Below are 25,117 nucleotides of genomic sequence, written 5' to 3' on the forward strand. Positions count from 1 at the left end.
TCACACACAGAAAAATGGATGTGGATCACTGACACCTGCCTATCTCCAATCCCACACCACACAGCAATATCGATTGTAGTTTGTAGAACACAGTTTCCCTAAAATTCAGCAGACTCTGTCCCTAACAGGATTGAGAAGAGATCGTAGATCAGGATTGAGTGCAGATTCACCCCACCCCCCACACAGCAATATCGATTGTAGTTTGTAGAAGACACTGACCCTATATAATTCAGCAGACTCTATCCCTAAAATGCCTACAACTCGCCCTGCCTAAACACTCCGACCTGTCCCTCAATTCTATCCGGACACAAATGGTTTTTTCCTGCCTATCTTTCCCTAATCAGCAGCCAGCACGTTGATGTGTGCTCTGTCCCTGAATCTAAGCAGCATAATGACGCCGCTGCGGCTGCCTCGAACTTATAAAGACTTGGTCACATGCTTCAGACGGCCAATCACAGCTACTGAGACATTTGCAGGCATGGCTGGGATGGCTTAAGGCACACCAGTTAAACGATTGTTGATTGGCTGTTGAAAGCCCGCCATGAAAAGAGCGCCAAAGCATGCAAAACCCGGAAATAAAACGACCGAACACGGATTTTTACCCGAACATACAGTAAAGTGTCCGTGTCCGTGTTCGGGTACAAAAAATCCAATTATTCGGTACGAACACGAATAATACAGTCCGTGTTCGCTCAACACTATTCACAATCACTAATAATATGCTTCGCTCAAGTGTGAATGCAGGCTAAGAATGCAAAGAAAAAAACAATGCAGTATTGTATCGGTGCCGTCCACTGTGAAACTTTTTACCATGAAATGAAATTTATGCACACTGTGACCTGATATGTAACCCTCTATTGACTTCATGGCATTGTTTTACATGTACAATAATTATATATGCAGCTGTCCAGCATGACCTAGGTGTTTTCATACTTTTTCTGATGTAGTAAGGCTAATAATCTGTGTCATAAAATAACTGTGATTCATAAAGCATCTAGCCTCTGATTAGTATGGGAATTGTACACAGCTTCTGACTGTCCTCAAATGGGGATATGACAGGATTACTGCGCATTCCGGGAAATGGGGCTTCATTAATCCTGGTCACTGACATACAGTACCTAGTGATATCTGTCTTCACAACACGCAGCTTACTTTCTAGGAAGCAGCAGGTAAAGAAATTGAAGAATGGGCCTATTTGTGCATTTGTGTGACTATTTATGAAAAACAAACTGCACATTTGTATTCTATTACAACCTACACTGCCGGCTTGATTAACAAAATATGACCAGAGGTGAAGTGAAATAAAGCTGGCATAATTTACCGAAGTGTAAATCAAAGTGAAGCAAACCTTTTGTTTTTTTTACAAATATACAATCACATGTAGGAAATTTGAAAAAACAGAGCTTCTTCTTCACATAATCGGATCTAGAAGTGTTATTTGTTACAGCTGAGAAGCCAGGGGAGTCATCTACTGTACTTCCACTGCCAGGCATGGGTAAATGGGGGAACTATTTTTGTAAGAAGAGGACATATGTGCTTGAAGGGAACAAGAGTGATTGAGTGGGTGGGTGAAAAAAAGACATGAGGCAGGGAGGGTGTTGATAAGCAAGACATGTGTGCAGGAAGAGTGGGGGTGTTGATAAGGAGGACATGTGTGCTGGGAGTAGGAGTTGGTAAGGAGGACATGTGTATCTGGGAACAGCAATTGGAAGGAGGACATGTGTGCTGGGAGTAGAAGCTGGTAAGGAGGAAGTGTGCTCCGAGTAGGAATTGGTAAGGAGGACATGTGTGCTGGAAGAAGGGGTTGGTTGAGAGAACGTGTGTGATAGGAGTAAGCGTTGGTAAGGACACGTGTGCTGGGATAAGGGGTTGGTAGGGAGGACACGTGTGCTGGGAATAGGAGTTGGTAAGTAGGATGTGTGCTGGGGGTGGGGGGTCGGTCGGTAGTTGCTAGGGACATTGACATATGCTGAGGAAGCGGGATTTTGGTGGTGCTTCATCTCCTTTTTACTAGCTCCTACTTCCAGCACACATGTCCTTGAATGGAATGCTCTCAAGCCCCTTGCTATGGAGGCACTTGAGCAGGCTCATTCCTGAGTCATGCTCTGTGTGTCCATTTACACACAGAACAGGGCTCAGCCCCCTGCCCCCTGCCCTCTCCTTATACTGGCTGTAAATGACAGCGATGGGAGCCAACAGCTTCTGCTGCTGTGTCTGAGCCAATGAGGAAGCAGAGAGCTGGGAGAGCATCCACTTTTGAGCACATCATTCATAGAATTCATGACGGTAAAAAAACCTTCAACCTTTACAATCACTTTATAGTGGTTGTAGAGTCTCCATAATAAACTTCCATGATAGGTTCTCTTATAGGGTAATAGTAATGGCACTGTATTTTTTTCAGCAATACAAATCTCTAAATACTTTTCCCAGTAGTGCTTCTGTGCAGTCACATGGTTTTCTCAGGTCTTACTCCCAAGCAAAGGGACTCCAGTGGGAGGAGCTCAGATTCCTTTGCTGTTATAGTTTCAGGAGGGGAGGGGAGGGGCAGGGAGAGGATCGGTTTCACACAGACTAGGGAAATGACAGGAAGGGTTAGGGAGAGAGGGAGATACAGGTACTGCAGAGAGAGAGAAGGATAATGATAAGTTTACTCCCAGGAATACAGGAACAGGAAGGATCAACCAGGTATTGAATTATATGGAAAAGGATAAATAACATTGCAAAAAATTACTAGTATAAAAATAATGAAGCAAGGAAGGAAGGATCAAAGATAGGAAGGAAGGATTATTTGAAACAAGCAAGGATTGAAGAAATTGGGTTAAACCAATAATAAAAATAATTGTATTGTATAATTCTATGCTAAATTTATGTACATTTTATGCACAGTGTTGGCTGGTCATTTATTGTTACTTAATAAAATTTATGATTTTTTAGCTATTTGGTACTTGGTTATTTAGGCACACCCAAATCCCCAACTTCTAGTGTCTTTCGAGGCCTGGTATACATTTTATTTTCAGCTTACCAGAGCATGGTGCCAGTATTTTTAGATACAGGTCAATTCTTTCCACCCAAATACCTATTCACATACAGTACTTTATGTGTTTTTTACATGACCAAAAAGTACATGTTTATATAAATTTTTGTTTTTAGGTCTGACCATAACAAAAAATGGTAATATATGTACAAAGTATTACACATACTTTATGCTCAACATTCAGAATCCCATTCTTTCTAATTGTCCCTTTTCAGGCTTGCATGGTTAGTTGCCCTATGATCTATGCCCTACACTCACAAAGATATATGAGCTTTTTTTTTGGAGTGTATTCAGGTGTTTGCGCTGCCATAGAATTCATGTCACCACCTGTAAACCTGTGATATGAACATATTTATGCCTGAAGGACTCCTATAGAACTGCTTTTCTCCACTTGCCCAAACTCCTGAAGCTTACTACAAAGATACACAAATGCTTATATAATCTGTTGCCTAAAATACGCTTCACAATCGCTAATAATATGCTTTGCTCTAGTGTGAATGCAGGCTACGAATGCAAAGAAAAAAACAATGCAGTATTGTATCAGTGCTGTCCACTGTCAAACTTTTTACCATGAAATTAAATGTATGCACACTGTGACCTGATATAAGCCTCTGTTGACTTCATGGCATTGTTTTACATGCACAATAATTACATCTGCAGCTGTCCAGCAAGACCTAGGTGTTTCATACTTTTTCTGAATAAATACCAGAAACGTTGCGCTAAAAAAATGAAATGTGTGTGCACATGACCATCACAAATAATTAATAAAAGCAATAAAACAACCGTGTGATAATATTAATAGGTAGGTATCCACCACCAAGTGTAAAATCCTCCACCAGTAAGTGAATGTGCTTACTAGAGCCACTTGACCTTAAGGGTCAATCGCCCTTGAATAAAATCTCCAATAAGGCACCAATTCCAGACAAAGGGGATCACTGGGCACTCATCTCGACATATCCAACAATATCTCGCTCGAGCAGACAGACATGTGATGTACCTCAGGCAGTGAGCAGTCTCAGGACAGGACACCAAATGGCAGCTCTTCCTCACAGGACCATCTGCTCTGCTGATGGATACTTTTTCTGATGTAGTAAGGCTAATAATCTGTGTCATAAAATACCTGTGATTCATGAAGCATCTATCCTCTGATTAGTATGGGAATTGTACACAGCTTGTGACTGACCTCAAATGGTGATATGACATGATTACTGCACATTCCGGGAAATGGGGCTTCCATTAATCCTGGACACTGACATACCTAGTGATATCTGTCTACAGAACACGCAGCTTACTTTCTAGGAAGCAGCAGGTTAAGAAATAGAAGAATGGGCCTATTTGTGCATTTGTGTGACTACTTATGAAAATCAAACTGCACACTTGTATTCTATTACAACCTACACGGTAAGTCAAAGTGTAAATCAAAGTGAAGCAAACCTTTGTTTTCTACAAATATACAATCACATTCAGGAAATTTTAAAAAACAGAGCTTCTTCTTCACATAATCGGCTCTAGAAGTGTTCTATGTTACAGCTGAGGAAAAGCCAGGGAAGTCATCTACTGTACTTCCACTGCCGGGCATGGGTAAATGGGGGAACTATTTTTGTAAGAAGAGGACATATGTGCTTGAAGGGAACAAGAGTGATTGAGTGGGTGGGTGAAAAAAAGACATGAGGGAGTGGGGGTGTTGATAAGCAAGACATGTGTGCAGGAAAAGTGGGGGTGTTGATAAGGAGGACATGTGTGCTGGGAGTATAAGCTGGTAAGGAAGAAGTGTGCTCGGAGTAGGTATTGGTAAGGAGGACATGTGTGCTGGAAGAAGGGGTTGGTAGAGAGAATGTGTGTGATGGGAGTAGGGGTTTGTAAGGAGGACATGTGTACTAGGAGTATGAGTTGGTAAGGAGGACATGTGTGCTAGGATAAGGGGTTGGTAGGGAGGTCATGTGTGCTGGGAATAGGAGTTGGTAAGTAGGACATGTGTGCTAGGAGCAGGAGTTGGTAAGAAGGATATATGAGAGGGGGAGGGGGCAGTAGTTGCTAGGGAGACTGACGTGTGCTGGCGAAGGGGGATTTTGGTGGTGTTTCGTGTCCTTTTTACAAGCTCCTCTTCCAGCACACATGTCCTTGAATAGAATGCTCTCAAGCCCCTTGCTATGGGGAACTTGAGCAGGCTCATTCCCGAGTCACGCTCTGTGTGTCCATTTACACACAGAACAGGGCTCAGCCCCTGCCCCTCACTCTCTCCTCAGGCTGTAATTGACTGCGATGGGAGCCAACAGCTTCTGTTGCTGTGTCTGAGCCAATGAGGAAGCAGAGACCTGGGAGAGCAGCCGCTGTTGAGCACATCATTCATAGAATGCATGACGGTAAAAGACCTTCAACCTTTACAAGCACTTTAAAGGGGCTGTAGAGTCTCCACAATAAACTTCCATGATAGGTTCTCTTATAAGGTGATAGTAATGGCACTGTGAAATATGGTTTTCTCAGGTCTTACTCCCAAGCAAAGGGACTCCAGTGGCAGGGGCTCAGATTCCTTTGCTGGTTTGTTTCAGGAGGGGAGGGGCAGGGAGAGGATTGGTTTCACACAGACTAATGACAGGAGGCGTTAGGGAGAGAGGGAGATACAGATGCTGCAGAGAGAGAAGGATAATGATAAGTTTACTGACAGGAACAGGCAGGATCAACCAGGTATTGAGCTATATGGAAAAGGATAAATAACATTGCAAAAAATTACTAGCGTAAAAATAATGAAGGAAGGAAGAATCAAATATAGGAAGGAAGGATTATTTGAAACAAGCAAGGATTGAAGGAAGAAAGGATTAATCAATCCAAGGAAGGTTTGATGGAAGGATCAGTCAGTCGATCACAGGAAGGATCAGTTGGTCCATTGCAGGAAGGATCAGTCAGTTGATCGCAGGAAGGATCAGTCAGTCGATCATAGAAAGGATTAAAGTAAGGAAGAATCGGTGGATTAATTGCAAAAAGGATTGGTCAATCAAAAGAATGATCAAAGGATTGGTTGATTGAAATAAGAATCAAAGGATCATCCAATTGAAAGAAGGATCAAGCAAAGGAAGGATCGATTGATCGAAGGAAGCAGGGATTGAAGGAAAGAAGTATCAATTGTTCGAAGGAAGAAAGGATTGATCAAATTAAGGATCAATTGATTGAAGGAAGTTTTGGTAGATTCATCAATCGCAGGGAGCACCAGTCGATCGAAAGAAGGATCAAAGATCGATTGAAGGTAGGAGCAATCAATCACAGGAAGGATCGGCCAAATGATCGCAGGAAGGACTGGTCGGTCGATTGTTCATGCCTTGTGAAAGCAATAAAGTTGATAAAAATGTTAAAGTCTAAACCACTAAACTTACAATTTTGAATCAAACAAAGGTGTAAATCAGTCATATCACAAGTTTGAGTATCAGGAGTAGTCCATGCGAATGTCCATTGTCCTAATCGGATGATGGCTGACGCATTTTAAGGCTTCGCCTCTTCCTTAGAGCCACTGAACTTAAAGATGATTTAAATCCGCTTAAGTGCCGGTTCACACTAGTGCGGCTGCGGCGATCGCATGTAATGTCGGAGCGCACTGCTCCTTCATTACATGCGATCGGCTGTGCGGTGTTTGTATGGCTAAATTCGCACCGCACCCGCAGAAAAGACGCACAGGACCCTTTTTTGCAGCCGCATCAGGATCGGATCGCACAGTGGTTCACACTTGTGCGATGCAATCCTGTGCGAACTGCAAGATCGCACTGCGATATGCGATCAAACTGGGGGCATCGTTAAAATTACATTGACACCCCCAGCGTATCGCATATGGCAGTGTGAACTGCCAGGGGTGCGTTTGCGATGCGGGAACAGGCTGCGAATTTGCAGCCTTCCCGCATCGCATAAGTGTGAACCGGCACTAAACGTCACAGCACAAAGCAGAGGGTTATGGCCGGAGTGTGCATTCTGTGAGGAGATTCCATTTATCAGGAAGTGGCTGTCTGGAACCTATTGTGGGAGTCCTTCTGCCATCTGGATAACTTTCATTCAGGCGCTTATTGATTGATATAAGGTGAGCGCGGTGCATATCACACCGGTGGAGGGTTCCTTTTGATTTCCATTCCCACGTGCACCTCTTGGATCTCTTGGGATTTTGTGGACTTTACCATATTATCCTTACTACTATTAAAATTGCGCTGCACTTTTGGGTCATGGATTGTTCTGGATAATAGTGATTTATCTGTAGTGTCCAGCCTGCAATTTTTTGGTCATACTGTCATTTTTTTCTGATTGTTTTTATTTCTATTGTTCTATTATTAAAAATGTTAAAGAGACAGTATAAAAAAGTTTTAAATAAAATAAATAAAAAAAATAATAATAAAACGCAAACACATACATAAGTCCCTCAAGAATATGTAAACCGTGATCACACCACACATATGAATGTCAGAGTGAGAGCAATAATTCAAGCCCCAGAACTCCTGTGTAACTCTAAATTTGTAACTTGTTAAGGCTTTAAAGATTTTTAGGTACCGTAGTTTCACACGTTGTACGCAATTTTAAAGTGTGTTAGGCATCCATTTACTTGGCGTAACATCATCTTTTATAGTTTATTCACTTCTGGACTGGGAGGTTTTACCCCCTTAACCACTTGCCGACTGCCTAACGCCGATCTACGTCGGCAGTCAGCCCCTCACAGGCAAAGTGACGCAGGGCTACGTCACTAGCTTGTGAGGGTCTAGGGAGCGAGCGCGCGCCCCCGGAGGCGCGCTCCCGCTCCCGCGTGGTCACGGACCCCCCGCGCGTGTGACCGGCGGACCTGATGTCCGCCGGTCACTCTGCGATCGGCGGGGGAGAGGGAGAAAGTCAGGCGGCTTGTGTAAACAAGCTGCCTGTCATTCTCCCCTGTGTATGAAGGATGATCATACGGATCTACTATGTAGAACCGTTGATCACTCTTCATACATCTGAAGCCACAGCCAATCACAGTAGAAAGCACGCCCCTAGGGACACACATAGCCCCTCCCTTTCAAAAAAAAAGTTAACCCCTTCACTGCCAGTGTATTTTTACAGTAACAGTGCATATGTATAGCACTGATTACTGTAGAAATGTCACTGGTAACCCCAAAAGTGTCAAAAATGTCAGTCAAGGGTCCGATCTGTCCGCCGCAATGTCGCAGTACCGCAAAAAAAATCGCAGATCGCCGCCATTACGCGTTAAAAAAAAAACAACAAAAATGACAATCTTTCCCTTTGTTAGTAAACGCGATAACTTTTGCGCAAACCAATCAAAATACGCTTTTTGCGATTTTTTTTTTTTTACCAAACATAGGTAGCATAAAACAAATTGGCCGAAAATGTTAAAAAATTTTGATTTTTACATTTTTTTGGGGAGGAATTTCATATAAAAAAATGTGAAAAATATTGCTATTTTTGCAAAATTGACGCTCTTTTTTTGTTTATAGCGCGTGATCAAAAAATCGCACAGGTGATCAAATACCACCAAAAGAAAGCTCTGTTTGTGGGAAAAAAGGACGCCAAATTAGTTTAGATACAGCGTCGCACGACCGCGCAATTGTCCGTTAAAGTCACGCAGTGCCGAATCGCAAAATACCCCCTGGTCAGGAAGGGGGTAAAATCTTCCGGGGCTTAAGTGGTTAATGACCAGGCCATTTTTTGCAACTTGGCACTGCATGACTTTAACTGGTAATTGCGCAGTCATGCAATGCTGTACCCAAACTAAATGTATGTCCGTTTTCTCCACAAATAGAGCTTTCTTTTGGTGGTATTTGATCACCTCTGCGGTTTTTATTTTTTGTGATATAAATGAGAAAAAAAAATGAAAATTTTGAGACCAAAAATGGATTTTTAATTCATTCTTACCAGTAAAATCAATTTCTTGAAGTACATCACGGGACATAATTCATAACATATGGGTTATATAGCCACCCATAGGTGAAAGATACTGGCAACCAATCAGAATTGGTGACCCCCTATATGACCCCTCCCACACAGGAAGTACCTCAGTTTTGTAGCAAGCAATTAAAGACCCCATAGAAGAGGGGAGGGACCTCTGTGTCCCGTGATGTACTTCAAGAAATGGATTTTACAGGTAAGTATGAATTAAAAATCAATTTTTCTTTTCGTATATCACGGGACACAGAGCCATAAATCATAAAATATGGGACGCCCCAAAACAATGCATCTGAGGGGAGGGGGGGACACCAAAAAATACCACCATCTTAACAGAAAGATTACACAATGCAGCAGACTCCTCCTGGGTCCCAATATCCACTCTGTAGAAACTAGTGAACGCATGCACTGACGACCAGGTCACGACCTTGCAAATCTGAGCCATAGAGGCTTAATGGCTATGTGCCCAAGAGGCACCTACTCCTCTGGTAGAATGTGCCTTTACAGGAAAAAGTGGAACCTTTGCTACTAAACCAAATGCCTGGGTAATAACCTGGCGAATCCAACACGAAATCATAGATTTAGATGCTGTCAATCCCCTTGTGGGGCCTTCTGGCAGTACAAACAAGATCTCGGTCTTATGAATCTGAGCTGTTTCCTGTAAATAAATCTTAAGTGCACGCATTACAAGAGAATACAATAACTTTTCCTCCTCTGAGTGAGGATCTGGAGAAAAAAAAAAGGTAGTATAATGTCCTGGTTCAAATGAAAGGCGGACACTACCTTGGGCAAAAAATCTGGGAGAGGATGTAAGATCACCCTATCTTGATAAAATATCAAGAATGTCTCTTTACAAGAAAGAGCTGCTAGTTCTGATACCCTTCTAGCCAAAGTTATCGCAATCAAAAAGACCAGTTTTCTGGTCAAAAGAACCAGGGGAACCCAGAGGTTCAAAAGGCTGTTTTTCCGAAACTGCCAACACCAAATTTAGGTCCCAAGACACAACGGTGGCTTCACTGGTGGAAGCAAACGCAATATTCCCCGGACGAAGGTTTGAACCAACGAATAGGAAGCAATTGGTTCCTGGAAAAAAAAACGATAAAGCTGAAATCTGCCCTTTAATCGTGCTCAGGGCTAATTTCATATCTACCCCTGCTTGCAGGAAGGATATAACTCTTTGATAATATATGTGCTGGGATGCCATTTCCTGGCTTCACACCAGGCAATGTAGGATTTCCAGATCCTGTAATAAATATTTCTAGCGACTGGCTTCCTGGCATTTATCAGTGTATGAACTGCAGGGCCAGATATACCCTGCTCTTCCAAGATTAAGGCTTCAATAGCCAAGCCGTCAAATTTAGAGGCTGTACAGCAGGGGGGAATATCAGACCTTGAGAGAGCAAGTCCGAATGCAGTGGAAGAACCCAAGGCCTCGTCACTGCCAACCTCTGGATTTGTGCATACCAAATCCTCCTCGGCCAAGCCAGAGCTACCAGGATTACCGGTGTCCCTTCTAGCCTGATCCTGCACAACAAACATGATATCAGCTGTACCAGAGGAAAGGCATAGATCAGGGAATACTTCTCGCTAGGAATCACCAAAGCATCCACTCTTGACTGCGAGTGGATCCCTGGTCCTGGACACAAATCTCTCCCACTTGTTGTTGAACCTGGATGCCAACAGAACTACGCCTGGGACCCCCCAGCGTAGGCAGATCAACTGAAAAATATAAGGATATAAGGACAATTCCCCCGGAAACATCTGTTGATGACTCAAAAAATCTGCCTGCCAGTTCTCTCTTCCAGGAATGAACACTGCTGTCAGGCATGGCACAAACTTCTCTGCCCAGGACAGAATAAAATCCACCTTTTTCTGGGCTGATCGACTCCTTGTTCCTCCTTGATGGTTAACATAAGCCACGGGTGTTGCATTGTCGGATTGCACCCTGACAGGGTGACCCCAAAGTCTGGGCTTCCTGAATTTCAGAGCCCGACTGACTGCACAAATTTCCAAAATGTTGATGGGGAGAGGACTCTCTACTCAAGACCATTTACCCTGGACAGTAAGGATGATCGAACTTTTGAAAAGTTCGGTTCGGCCATAACATCTGAACTTCCCGAAAGTTCGGCCCGGATTTCAGAACCCCATTGAAATCAATGGGACCCGAACTTCGGTAATCAAAAAACACCATTTTGAAGCCCCAAAACCCAATAAATGCCTCTAAAAAGTGCCTAGGGTTCTGGGTCATGCCCCATTAACTATTAATCACACAAAAAAAGTTCTTAAAAATTGTCATTTTTGATAAAAAAAGCCAATTATTGAAAAAATTGTAATTTTTGATAAAAAAGCCAATTATTGAAAAATTTAAAAAAAAAAAAAAAGATTTTTTGATTTTTACTTTGGATTTAGTATCGGGGGGGGGGTCTAAAAGGTGTGCATGTGAAGTTTCAGCTCTGTAGCATGTCCAGAACCATGACCCAGACACAAAATCACACAAAAAAAAGTTCTTAAAAATTGTCATTTTTTTTTTTTTTTTTAACAACATTTTATTGAGACTTATCAAATGCAATACAGAGACACGATAGTGCAATATACAGTGCAACAACTCAAAAAATGGTAGAGGAAATCCAGCACCTGAAAAACATAGCAAGGTGAGGAACAAGTCTCAAACATTTCTTTTCTAGAACAAAAAGTACCACAGTGTACAAGGGCCCGGCCCCAAAGGGCCAGACATGCAACCACAAGTAAGGGTGGGGGGGGAGGGGGGGGGTAGACAAGGGTAAGAGAGGTGGGGAGGGTAGGGGGGGGTAGAAGTGCTTGAAAGGACCAGGAGTATGGAATATGTTAAGTAGGATGTAACAACACATGTTAAAGCAATATATGGAGTCATGTCGCTGTCAATACTAGGAAAATACATACATGCAATAAGGTAACATCAAAGTAGTGTGTAGTTCCCAGTCGAAGGCATCAACCAGTCATTTCAATCGGAATGTGTAAGGGCTAGGTAGTGAGCAGCGAGTACGATAGCTGAGTATGTAGATCCCCCGTGGCAAGGGGGCGGTAGAAAAAGGCCAGAGTCTGGTCTGAGTCCATCCCACTTTTTCAGATGTTTGGAAGAGTGCCGGTGAGAGCACATAGACGCGTCCAGATGTTCCAGTTTCCAGAGTGCAAGAAGATCCGCTCTAATTTCCGCGAGAGTGGGTGGAGAGGCGTCAATCCAGTGTTTTAATATGGCTCTGCGAGCAATCATATAACAAGTGGAGAGCCAGGGTTTAAAGTGTAGCAGGGAGGCCCTGCGGTGGGAAGGTATAGTACTGAGTTGTATGTCCAAGTGGCCAAAGAGCAAAGCATAGACATCCTTAGGGAGAGTACAGTTCACCAGGCGGGAGACAAAGAGAATCAGTTTATCCCAGAAGGTAGAGATAGAGGGACATTCCCAAAACTTATGAAGTAGAGTAGGGTGAAGAGACTTGCACAACGTACAGTAGTGGCGTAGGTGATCTGGTGAGGCACGGAGATGGGGAAGATAGGCCCTGTGTAAGATTTTAAATTGTTGTTCCTTCCAGAATTCATTTTGGATATGACGACACGTGTAGAGATAGCCTTGTAATGCACATTGTTGAGCAAGAGGTGAGTTCAGTGCCTTGTTCCAAGGCGATGCCACTTGCGAAGCAATGGAGCAGAGACTGTCCGCATTGAGTGGATGATATAGGTGTGAAATTTTATGTTTCTGTGAGAAAATCCAGGTGTCCAGTAGAGATGCTTTGAACCTCAAAAATTTGGAGAGGCAGAGAGAGTTCGTAAAACTAAGACATTGCTGTACAAACAAGTGGTGTTGAAGGAGGACTCCATAGAGGTTAGAGAGGTCCGTAAGGGAGAGGGGGGTTCCGGAGATAGGGTCATAAAATTGGGAGAGTTTGGTCAACCCCCTTGAAGACCAGGTAAAGCAGAGGCGTTGATGATGGGCTTGGGGAAACAAGGGGTGCCCCTGAATGGGCAGGAACTGGTAGATGTTCATAGGGACGTGTAGCTGTTTACGAACTGCCCTCCACGCCGCAATAGTATCCTTAAGCAACAAATTGGCTCTAAGATGAGATGGTAAATCCCTATGAGCACAGTGCAGCAGAGAGGTCAAATCGTAAGGAGCCACCATTTGTCGTTCCAACTCATAGTTAGTATATTTTGATTCCTGTCGTATCCAGTCCAGGCATCCCCGTAACAGGCTGGCCAGGTTGTATAACCTAACGTTTGGAAGTCCTATCCCCCCCTCCCGTTTCGCGAGGAATAGTTTGTTAAGGGCTATCCTAGAGCGGCGGCCGTTCCACAGAAAGGAGGTAAGGGCCTTTTGCAGCCTTTGAACATCTTTGTGATGTAAAAGGAGCGGGATGGTTTGTAGAGGGTACAACAATTTAGGGAAACCTGACATACGAAAGAGGTGGCATCGTCCAAAGAAGGATATGGGGAGGGATTTCCAGTTGGAAAGGTCGGCAACCAGCCTATCGATAGTGGGAGATAAATTGAGCCTGTAAATGGAGGAAGGGTGGGGACCTATTTTAATTCCCAGATAGGTGATATGGGTCTTGGCCAATTTAAGTGGAGAAGAGGAGGCCCAATGAGGGGTCCTAGTCGTATTCAGAGGAAAAATTTCGCTCTTTGAAAAATGTATACGTAGGCCAGAGCAGTGGCGAAAGGACTCAAATATGGATTGAATAATAGGGAGGTCGTGAGGGGGGTCCGAAGTGAAAACAAGGACATCGTCCGCAAAGAGAGCAGATCGGAGCTCCATGTCTCCCACCCGGATCCCCCGCAACTGTGTGTGGGAGGTGAGAATCCTGGAGAGGGGTTCTAGTGCCAAGTTAAAGAGTAAGGGGGATAGGGGGCAACCTTGTCTGGTTCCTTTGAATAAGCGGAAGGGCTGGGAGGAGAGTCCTGCGGCCACAATCTGGGCAGAGGGGGAAGCATACATTGCTTGGATCAGGTGAAGGAAAGGGCCGGTAAAGCCAAATTTTCTCAGGACCAACTCCAGCCAACGAAAACTGACATTATCGAATGCCTTTTCGGCATCAAGGGTGATAATGGCAGAATCCAAGCTAGGGTCAGCTCTTGCCGTTTCCAGAGCAACCAGAACCTTCCGAATATTCGAAGTGGCCGAACGTCCTTGCGTAAAGCCTGACTGGGCTGGATGAATGATGGTAGGGAGGAAGGATGCCAATCGGTTTGCTACCATTTTAGAAAGCAGTTTGGAATCTAGGTTTAGAAGAGAGATAGGGTGGAATGAGCCTGGGTCCAAAGGGTCTTTTCCTTTTTTGGGGATCAATTTAATATGGGCCTGGAAGCCTGTGGGAAGATAGGGGTGCCCCTGCCAAATATGATTAAAAGCCGCACAAAGGGTGGGAGCTATGGAGGGGGCCATAAGCTTTTAAAAGTCGGAGGTGTAGCCATCCGGACCGGGGGACTTCCCAGGGGGCAGCGCTTTAATGGAGGCTAGGACCTCCTCTACCGAGAAAGGGGCGTTTAGGGACTCTAGGTGAACTTCCGAGACCTTAGGTAGTTGAGCTGAAGCAAGAAATTCAGAGGCCGCTACCTCATCTATAGGGTCAGGACTATAAAGCGTGCTATAGAATTGCTCCAGAACCTTGACTATTGCATCCGGGGAGTCAACTACCGTGCCTTGAGGGTCCCCGAGAGCGGGAATATGTGTCTGGGTGTGTGGAGGCTTGCAGAGGGAGGCTAAAAGTTTTCCCGGCTTGTTCCCATACCTGTGAAACTGCCAGTTGCGGAACGAGGAGTGGAGGCTCTCCTGCGCCTCGGCCCACCGTTCAAATCGAAGCTTAGCTTCTTTCCAGTTTTCCCTGTTGAGAGGGGTATTGGTCTGGTTAAGTTCAGTCTGCGCCTGCCGCAGGCACGAACTGGCCGCCTGATAGGCTGCATTTATCCTCTTCTTGTAGGCCGTGGCATAGGAGAGAATCCGTCCCCTCAGAACGGCCTTACCAGTCTCCCAAAGGAGGGTCGGGGAACAATCCGGTGTAGAGTTATGGGTCAGAAAATCCTGCCATGTGTCGTGCAAAATGGTACTAATGTCCTTATCTTTTGCAAGATAGGAAGGGAACCTCCACGACTTCTTGCCAGGGGTAGAAGGCGTGAAGGAGATCGTGACCGATACTGGGGCATGATCCGATATCACTATATCGTGAATGTGTGAGTGAGAGGTGTAGGGTAGCATGGAATCATTTGCGAACACATAATCTAATCGGGTCAACGTGTTGTGGGGGTGCGAGAAGAACGAAAACTCCCTGTCTATCGGATGGGACAATCTCCACGTATCTGTGAGGGCAAGGCTAGTGGCAAAGGAGGACAGAGGGGTGGGATGGGGGGTCGTCGAGGCACGGGGAGGAACAGCGTTTCCCGCCCTGTCCTCTTGAAGGTCCATACACTGGTTTAAGTCCCCCACCATCAGCAGTGGAAGGTGGAGGTAGGGTGCGAGAATCGGTGCGAGGGACTGGAAAAAGGATTTAGAGGGGGAATTGGGGGCATAGATACCCGCCAACGCCCACGTCTGTTGGAGTGTTCGTAGCTGGAGTACAGCGACCCGCCCATGCTCATCGTAGTGGGAGGAGATGAGGGCACTAGGATTGCGTTTGTGTATCAGAATAATAACTCCGCCCTTACCTTTGACTGCAGGGGAACCAAAGACTTGACCCACCCATAATTTTTTCATGCAATGAAAATCTTCTTCACGCAAGTGAGATTCTTGTAGGACCGCCACGTCCGCCTTCAGGCGTCTGAGATGCCGAAGAACGGCCATGCGTTTGTGGGGGGACCTGAGGCCCTTAACATTCCATGTTACCAACGTCATATGAGGGACCGGGACTGGATACGACTAAACAGAGGATAAAAACACCTAAAAAGAAACATGGTTACAACAACATGACTCCACACTGCATATTCCATGAGACAGAAAAAAAGAGGAGGGGAAGAGAGACATGAGGGTTGGCAAGGGAGGAGGGTCAGGGGGGCCCTAGCAGAGCCCAAACACAGTTGTCCCGAAGGACATAAGACAGGAAGCCCGTGCTTCGCTTTTTTCCACATGTAGCAGAGATCATCGTGAGGAACAGTGTTACCGGAGTATTATGCTTGGAGCCCTGATTAGGGATAGAACCGTAAACCGCAACCCCCAGGAGAACCATAAGGTAATGGTAGCGGGTGCAAACGGGCAGGAAGCAGATTCCGGTGAGACTGTGCTCTGATGACAAGAAAGTCATTCTCAAAAGTAACTCTAGGGGAGCACCTGAGAATATCCTTGCCCCTTCAACCATGAGAGAAAATAAAATAGTGAAAACATCAGAAGCATGCGGTGAACATAGTCAAACTTGTAAAACTAACTTTTCAGGTGGTACAAAACCACCGTAACCGAGGGAACGAGCTGTTAGTGAACCCATAGACAGGCCATGTCGAAGCATGAGGTGATGATACTCATCATAAATCTGGTCAGCGGGTGCGAGATCTGGACCTGTGGTCTGAGAGCCTTTGTTTCTTGGCCGAGTTCCTCCGTGGACTTCTTTGGGCCCGGTTTCCTGGAGAACGTTGGGGGTGTTGACCGGAGGAGGATTCAAGGGTGATATGCAGAGCGGATTGGAGGTAATGGGTGGCTTCCTCTGGATAGGTAAAGGACTTGATTTCCCCAGTGGAATCCGTTATGCGGAGCGTTGCAGGATAAGTCAAAGCAAACTTAATTGACTTGGCATACAATGCTTGACAAATCGGCTGGAACGCTTTCCTGCGTTTTGAGACTTCTTGTGAATAGTCAGCAAAGATGAGCAGCTTGTGGCCATCAATTTGCAGACCCTTGGAGTTGCGGAACGACTTCAGAATTTGTTGTCAGTGAGCATAGTTTAGGTATCTGACTATGATGGGACGTGGTGTTCTCCTTTCATTAGAGGGGGGGCCGATCCTGTGTGCCCTTTCCACAGTGCATGAGGAGATGAGCCCCAGAGCTGCAGGGATGCGAGCCATACAGATGTCTGTGAGGGAGTCTGATTGGAAGGATTCAGGCAGACCAATCACTCTCAGGTTATTCCTTCTAGAACGATTTTCCAAATCGTCCAGCTTCTCTAGGATGTATCGCTGGGTTTGTCTTGCCTGCTGGTCTAACGAGAAGGAGCCTTGCACCTCCTCCTCAATGTCCGAGAGTCTGTGCTCCAACTCTGATAATCTATGGGAGTGTTCCCCCAGCTCCCGCCGGAGCTGAGCCATCCCCGCGGATATGGCCTTGTCCACCGCCGCTGTTATGGTCGGGGACAGGAGCGCCGCCACCGCCTGGGCAAGAGAAGCGACCTGGGCCTCAGGGATAGGTGAGGAGGCAGTAGTGTGAGGGGAAGAAGGAGCCGGCTGGGCCGCGTCCGCCATGTCTATGGCGCTTGAGGCCTGGTCCGTCCCGGGAGACCTGGTCGGCGGAGTGGCCGATGGGGGGCCGTGTAAAACAAATTTGTCCATGCCTACCACGTCCTTAGGGATAGCGGGTGGTGTCCCAGGGGTCGGATGGCTCGGATGGGCTATGGATGCCGAATATTCAGATGCGATGTCCGGAGCCGCTGTTCCGCGCTGCCTGCTACATGGGCGCCGAAACCGGAAGAGGTGAAAAATTGTCATTTTTGATAAAAAAGCCAATTATTGAAAAATTAAAAAAGAGATTTTTTGATTTTTACTTTGGATTTAGTATCTGGGGGGTCTAAAAAGTGTACATGTGAAGTTTCAGCTCTGTAGCATGTCCAGAACCCCCCAAAAATTAGCATTTTCTTATAATTTTTATTAGAACAGGAATACGGCTTCTCTACGGCGCTTTTTCTTGCATTTATCGGGCATTTTTGGAGGCAGGCATGACTTTTTTTGGATTTAGTGTCTGGGGGGTCTAAAAAGTGTACCTGTGAAGTTTCAGCTCTGTAACATGTCCAGAACCAGAAAAAAGATCATTTTTCAGTAGAGCAGGGATGGTGGGACCCCTCTTTTACACTTATATGATCTTTTTTTTGGGGTTCTGGACATGCTACAGAGCTGAAACTTCACAGGTACACCTTTTAGACCCCCCAGACACAAAATCACACAAAAAAGTTCTTAAAAATTGTCATTTTTGATAAAAAAGCCAATTATTGAAAAATTAAAAAAAAAATTAAAAAAAAAAAAAAGAGATTTTTTGATTTTTACTTTGGATTTCAGATCTGGGGGGTCTAAAAAGTGTACATGTGAAGTTTCAGCTCTGTAGCATGTCCAGAACCATAAAAAAAAAAGATTGTTTGTATTAGAAAACTTTGAGCACAGGAATATGGCTTCGCTGCTGTAACACCTTGCCGGTTTCAAAGCAGGCATTTTTTTGGGTTCTTTGCAGTCAGAAAAAACATCTGAACTTGTGTATAGTGGTACTGTGCACAAGTTCAGATGTTTTGCCTGCCTCCAAAACCCCCCAAAAAATGCCAGCAAAAACACACCTGGGCATTTTTTTTTTGATGCTAGCGTTTTTTTGGCATTTTTTGGGGTTCTTTTGAGGCAGGCAAAACATCTGAACATGTGTATAGGGGGTATATATAGGCATATATGTCTGAATATATACCCCTAGACATATATAGGTGTGATAGTAGCAGAAATATATTACTGTAAATGATTTCATTAGCACAAGCATTTATTTCTGCTACTATCACACCTATATATGTCTAGGGGTATATATTCAGACATATATGTCTATATATACCCCCTATACACATGTTCAGATGTCATGTCTGACATCAAACATGTCCTAAAAAAAGCACTGGCAGTGGCAGCCCCTGCAGCATAAAAAATGCTTGCTGGTGAGAAGCCATAATCCTGTCCCGAAGCAACTCAGAGAAATGATCATTTCTCTATAGCGGTCACCCTGCTATGGAAGGGTTTTGTCACCCTGCCATAGCAGTCACTGCCAGTTAACCCTACACTACACTACGGTCCCCTGACACTTAACACTTTCCCTACAGAAACTAAATTTTTGAAGCTAACTTAAGTGTAAAGGAGCACTCTAACTACACTAGATATCCCTTTCCTCACACTAAAAATAGCTAAATGACACTTTTAAAGTAAAATTAACAGAACTGCTTCCACTCTCTTCCATGTCCAGTATAACAATGCTGGGAATATGGCGGGGGCGATCTTATATACTGGGGGGCGTATTCACTAATGATTGGTCTAGGGACCCCCTAGTCACTCCAATCACATTCCTAGCATTCTCCTGCCCCCTCAATTGGCTTTTGCTAATGGTTCTGGTCCAATCACGGGCTTTTAAAGCCCATTTCCTGAAGCATTGCATTTTGGGTGGTTCTGGTTGCCGAATTCCAAACTTTTTGGGCAAAAAGTTCTAAATTCGGCCGAACCTCGAACACCCAATGTTCGGGCCGAACCGATGGTGGACCCGAACCGTTCGATCATCCCTACTGGACAGTAGCTTCCTCCAGAACAGCTCCACAGCCGGAGAGACTGGCATTTATAGTCACTACCTTCAAGGTCAATGGAAGAAAGGATTTCCCCCTCTCCAGATTTCTGGTCAACAACAACCAATTCAGAGTCTGTCATACTCTTGGTAGCAGAGATATGGACTAGTCCAAGGACTGAATTCTTCCATTCCACGCAGACAGAATGTTGTTCTGCAAGGGTCTGGCATGGAATTGAGCATAGGGAATTTCCTAGAATGTGGACACCATCTTCCCCAGTTACATCATGCAAAGACTTATAGATGGATATCTCAGCCTTACTTTAGACCGAACCTCACCCTTCAGGTCTGAGACCCTTCATGCTGGCAAGAATATCTTTGCCTACACCATGTCAACAAGAAGCCCCAGGTATTCCAGACACTGGACTGGCTGCAATAATGACTTTGCTAAGCTCAGTATCCAACCCAGACGTTCCAAAAAATGTACTGTCTGAAGAATATTTCGGCTTAGAGCCGATGCCAATCGATCTATTAGTAATAGATCGTCCAGATATCCTATTACAGCTATCCCTTGGGACCTTAGAACAGCCACTTCTGGACCTAGGATCTTTGTGAACACTCTTGGGGCTGTGGCCAACCCAAAGGGCAGGGCCATAAACTGGAAATGAAAGGAACCTTTAATGGGTCTGAAATATAGGCACGTGAAGATATGCATCCTTGATGTCTATGGATGCTAGCAATTCCTCTCCCTGCAGGAAGGTTATAACTGAACAACTTGATTCCATGTGGAAATAATGAACTTTCAGAAATGGATTCAGTGCCTTGAGATCCAAAATAGGTCTCACATCCCCGTTTGCTTTGGGGATTATGAAAAGGTTTGAGTAAAAACCCTTGAACTTTTCCTTTTCTGGAACCTCAGTTATCACCCTCTGAGCTCTCAGCTGGTCCAATGCCTGAAAGAAAGATCTTTATTTTAGGGGATGTGTTGGTATACTTGACCTCACAAACTGAGGATGCGGGAAAACCCGAAATTCCAGCTTGTATCCCTGTGAAATGGTGGAGACGACCCAGTTGTCCTAAATCGACTACACCCATACCCCTGAGAACTACAGGAGCCTTCCCCCTAACCCAGGTGAGTGGGGGGCGCCCTTTCACTGAGAGGGCTTAGAGGAAGACTTGACTGATCTCTGGGCCCAGGGCTTTTTCTGACCCTGCCCAGAAGGCTTGTGTCCGGATGCAGATGGTTGAGTCCGTCGCCACTGCCTGGAATTGGAAGCACTGGTATTATGTTTGCTGGGGATCTTAAAGGAAGGACGCCTGCTCTTCCTCTTTAAATGTAGAAAAGTACTCATCCCCCCCCCCCCCCGAGACCTTTTGGATATACTTATCCAGATCATTAACAAAAAGATGTTCTCCCTGAAAGGGAAAGCTAGCCAGTCATTTTTTACATGGTAATTCCACAGACCAGCTCTTTAACCAAAGGATTCTATGCATATGCACTGTTATCAGAGCGAACCGTGACATTTGCCTTCTGGAGTCCGTAAGAGCATCTAGTGTGAAACACAAAGTGCGAGGTAGATCAGACAGATATTCCACAGACTCTCCTTGAGAAGGAATTGTCTTGGACACTCGCTTTATATGGTCTTTCAAAGACTTACACACTCCTATGGCTGCTACCGCTGGTTGTACTGCTGAACCTGCAACCGCAAAGGAGGCTTTCAATAAAGATTCCAACTTTTTATCCGCTGGATCTTTAAAAACCTGGGCATTATCCACAGGACAGGTTAAATTCTTGTTAACTGAAGAAATGGCTGCATCCATAATGGGAATTTTCCATCTCTTTCCAAACTTATCCTCCATAGGATATAACAATGAAAACCTTCTAGGAGGAACAAATATCCTATCAGGATGACCCAAATCCTTATACACTTCTTTCTCCAAGAGTGGATGTATGAGAAATGACCGAGGATTCTGAGGAAGGCGCAATGAGCCCAGGGAGAAAAAAGAGGTTTCAGTTTTCTCCAAGGGCGGAAGTTTAAATTCAGCCCGGACCATTTCAGAAAGAGACTGAATAAACATTATCTGGGATTGAGAGGCTAATGGAGATTCCTCTGACTTTCCGGATGTGGAACTTTTCAGCTTGACCTTCCATAGGGTCACCCTCAGCTATATCTTCCACATCCTCTGCCCAATCCTGAACTGATTCAGGGGGTGGCTCAGGAGAAGGGGATCTAACTTGCTTCTTTCCTCCATGTGGTGCTGCAATCATGTCAGCAATCCTACCCTCTAGGCTGGCTAGTGCCGATGCCAAATCATCCTTGGTAACATAGGCTGTGGCAGAAGTACACAGAGTAGCTACTATGCCTGACAACCGTAATGGCTCAGATTGACTAGATGCCTCTGGCTTATCAGCAGGAATAGACACAGTGGAAGCAAGACTAGGACCTGCAGGGCTTGACGGTGGCATTATGTTGCCCTTTCTAACTGTGTTCCCTCCAGTCCATTTTTGGGCAGACATTGCTTTATAGCAAGATAAACTTGAAGTACTACCTTTAAAGAGTACTCAAGGTCTTTGCCAAGCTTATACAGTCTAATGCACACAACACTGATTATCCTAGGATACAGGACATATTTGTGCGTGAATGGAGGACAGAACGAAAACGTTCTGTGTGTCCCTCTACTTCACTGCAAGCAATTTATTACACTTCTAGCAGGCTCTCTCTCCCATCTAAGTCTGGAATCTACAAGCAGTTGGGGGAAGCCCCGGTGATTAGGTAGCACGGTGCCGCATGTGCCAATTCCAAAATCAAAAAGGTGACTAGAAATTGGCATGATTGTGTAATAATTGTCCACAGATAAATGATACCCGTTTTCGAATAAGGGTGACACCAAGTCCCAAACAATCTTTCAACTGCTCCCCTTGTAGCCTGGGCAGTTGGGGGGACTCCACATTGCTATCTTTTCCCTTGTAAATCCAGAAACGACATGTATAGCCTGTTGCCCTGTCACAGAGCTTATACATCTTGACCCCATATCTGGCACGCTTGCTGGAGAGAAACTGTTTACATTTTCTGGCTGCCTTGCTTTCAATCAGGGACTCATCAACACAGACAGCTTGTTGGGGTGAATACAGGGCTGCATACTTCTGGTTGAAGTGATTTACGAGGGGCCGAATTTTGTGGAGCCGGTCATATCCAGGGTCACCCCGAGGACGACAGAGTTCATTGTCACTGAAGTGCATGACCCGCAAGATTTGCTTGTATCTAGTCCTGGCCATGGCAGCAGAGAACACGGGCATATGATGAATTGGGTCAGTAGACCAATATGACCCCAACTCACTCTTTTTAGTAATGCCCATGAGAATAGATAGGCCCAGAAAGGTTTTAAATTCGGAAATACGTTTCCATGCAAAGGGTCAAATTTGGATTTGCAGCAATGAATTGATCTGCATATAAATTTCTTTGGTCCACAATAGATCTGTACAGATCTTCCATGAATAAAAAGCTCAAAGAAACCAAGGGGAGTAAAATTGGCTGTTTTCACTTGATTTCCAGGTTGGCCAGTGAATGGGGGAAGTACGGGCGCTGCAGAGGTGGTAGCCTACCAATCAGGATTTGCAAGCCCATCAGGAAGGACACTATGAGCTCTACTGGCCTGTCTTCTAATTATTGGTGGCTGCGGGATACTACTTGTGCTAGCCACTGCACCAGCTTGAACTGCACTTATGGGATTCGCCACATCACCAAGTGTTACTGCAGTACTGGTTTGACTATGACCAGGATGTACTAGGCCCGCTGGTGCTTGCCAGTTCACCAGAAGGTTAAGCGGCACTAGTACTGACACTCTGCTGCATACGAGAACCCTGCGATTGTTGGACCTCAGCAACAGAAGAACAGAGTCCGGTACGCCTGACCTTAGCAGGGACCACTACTCCATCGTCAGAGCTATCTGTCAGGTGCTGCTGCTCTCCATAGGTTCGAATACTGAGCCTGATTCTGAAAGTGAGGCTTCCCCATCGTTCTCATCTGTCATGCTCAGCATCATGTAGGCCTCTTCCCTAGTGTACCTCTGTTTGGACATTTTGGCCAATACATTTATAGGTACCTAGTGTGACTCACAGGCAAAAAAGCACCGGGTTGTCAAGGACTGTTTGAACTTCCATCAAAAAATGTAACTGCTAGTGCTAGCAGAGATCAGGTCTGACTCTGTGGTTTAGGGTGCTGTGTATCAGAAGTGACAGCAACGTGCTGATACTGCACTTCTTGGGGATGGACGGAGGGGCTAAACGCAGGTGCTGGCAGGTGTCGGGGCTGATCCTGATAACACTGCATTTTGGGAACACTTAACTAAACTATTGGGGAACGCTTGTGTAGTTCTGATCAGATCAAAGATATTGATATGTCCAGACACTATACTAGTAATGGAGGTGTTTAGTGTGTGTTTGTGTTTGTGTGTTTCTGTGTGTTTGTGTGTGTGTCACTGACAATCAAAGGGTTAAAATGTATTACTAAACATGCAATGGGCACTCTGACGCTATCCTGTATTGACACTAACTAACATTAATGCTAACTGATGTCACCTGTGAAACTAATACAGTGATCATAAAAAAAGATCTGAACACTATAATAATGACACTGCGACAGGGCAATAAGGGAGGGTTAACTGGGGGTAATCAGGGGGTTAAATATTTATTAGGGGATGTATGGCGGGTACCCTAAACCTATCTGGGACTGCTTCTAACTACCACTACCTGTGTCTGACACTAACTGAAGTCACAAGTGACACTAATACAGTGATCAGTAAATTATCTGTATAGTGTAAACTGTGACAGTGAGTAAAAGGGTTAACTGGGGGGTGATCAGGGGGTTAAATATGTGCCTATGTGTACTGGTGTCAGTGTAGTGCTTGTGTACTCACAGTGGATGTTCTCTTCTCTCACGCTGGAACCGAAAAGGGCTCCAGGAGAGAAGATTGCATCATTTCCTGTGCCTGTGTTTACATTACAAAGGCACAGCACATTCTGCAATTGGTCAGAACTGATCACCAGGTCCAGGCAAAAAATCATTGGCCTGGACCTGATGACTGATTGGTTCTGAACCCAATCAAAACATTGTGGGGATGGCGGGCGCGTGTCCCTTAGCCCCACGCATGACGACCTACAGTTACGTTAGTTCACACAGTCGAGCCACCTTGCTGCAGTAAAACTGCGGCGTGTGGTTGGCAACTGTTAACAAAAGATTTGGTGTTATATAGTGTTTGTGTGCGAAAAATGTATTAGGCTCCATGTACACGGGACGTTGTTAAAAGTCCCTTTGAATGCTGGAATTTTTAGGACGTTTGAAACGTCCGTTCAGTCGCGTTTGTACCCGCGTTTAACGGGCGTTTAGCAGCGTTTGCGGGCGTTTGCGTTTAGAAGCGTTCCTAGAGGTCATAAAAATTATTCCCCTTTAAAATGGAAAAACGCGAACGCTAAACGCGGGTCATCGCGTTCAGACGCGTTCGGACACGTTCAGACGCGTTCGGACGCGTTTGTGCGTTTGAAACGCCGGGAAACACACGTTCGAACGCAAATAATTGCGTTCTAAAAACAGTCCCTGAACGCAACTGCCTGCAAATGACTGTAAACGACCTGGTGTACATGGACAGATAAGATAAAATGTAGATGGGTTCAGGGCCTTCTGAAAAAAACGCCCAACTGCTCCTAAACGGCCATTTCCAGCGTCCCGTGTACA

The sequence above is a fragment of the Pelophylax lessonae genome (genome assembly GCF_965119305.1).
Source record: "Pelophylax lessonae genome assembly, chromosome: 3".
Taxonomy (NCBI): domain Eukaryota; kingdom Metazoa; phylum Chordata; class Amphibia; order Anura; family Ranidae; genus Pelophylax; species Pelophylax lessonae.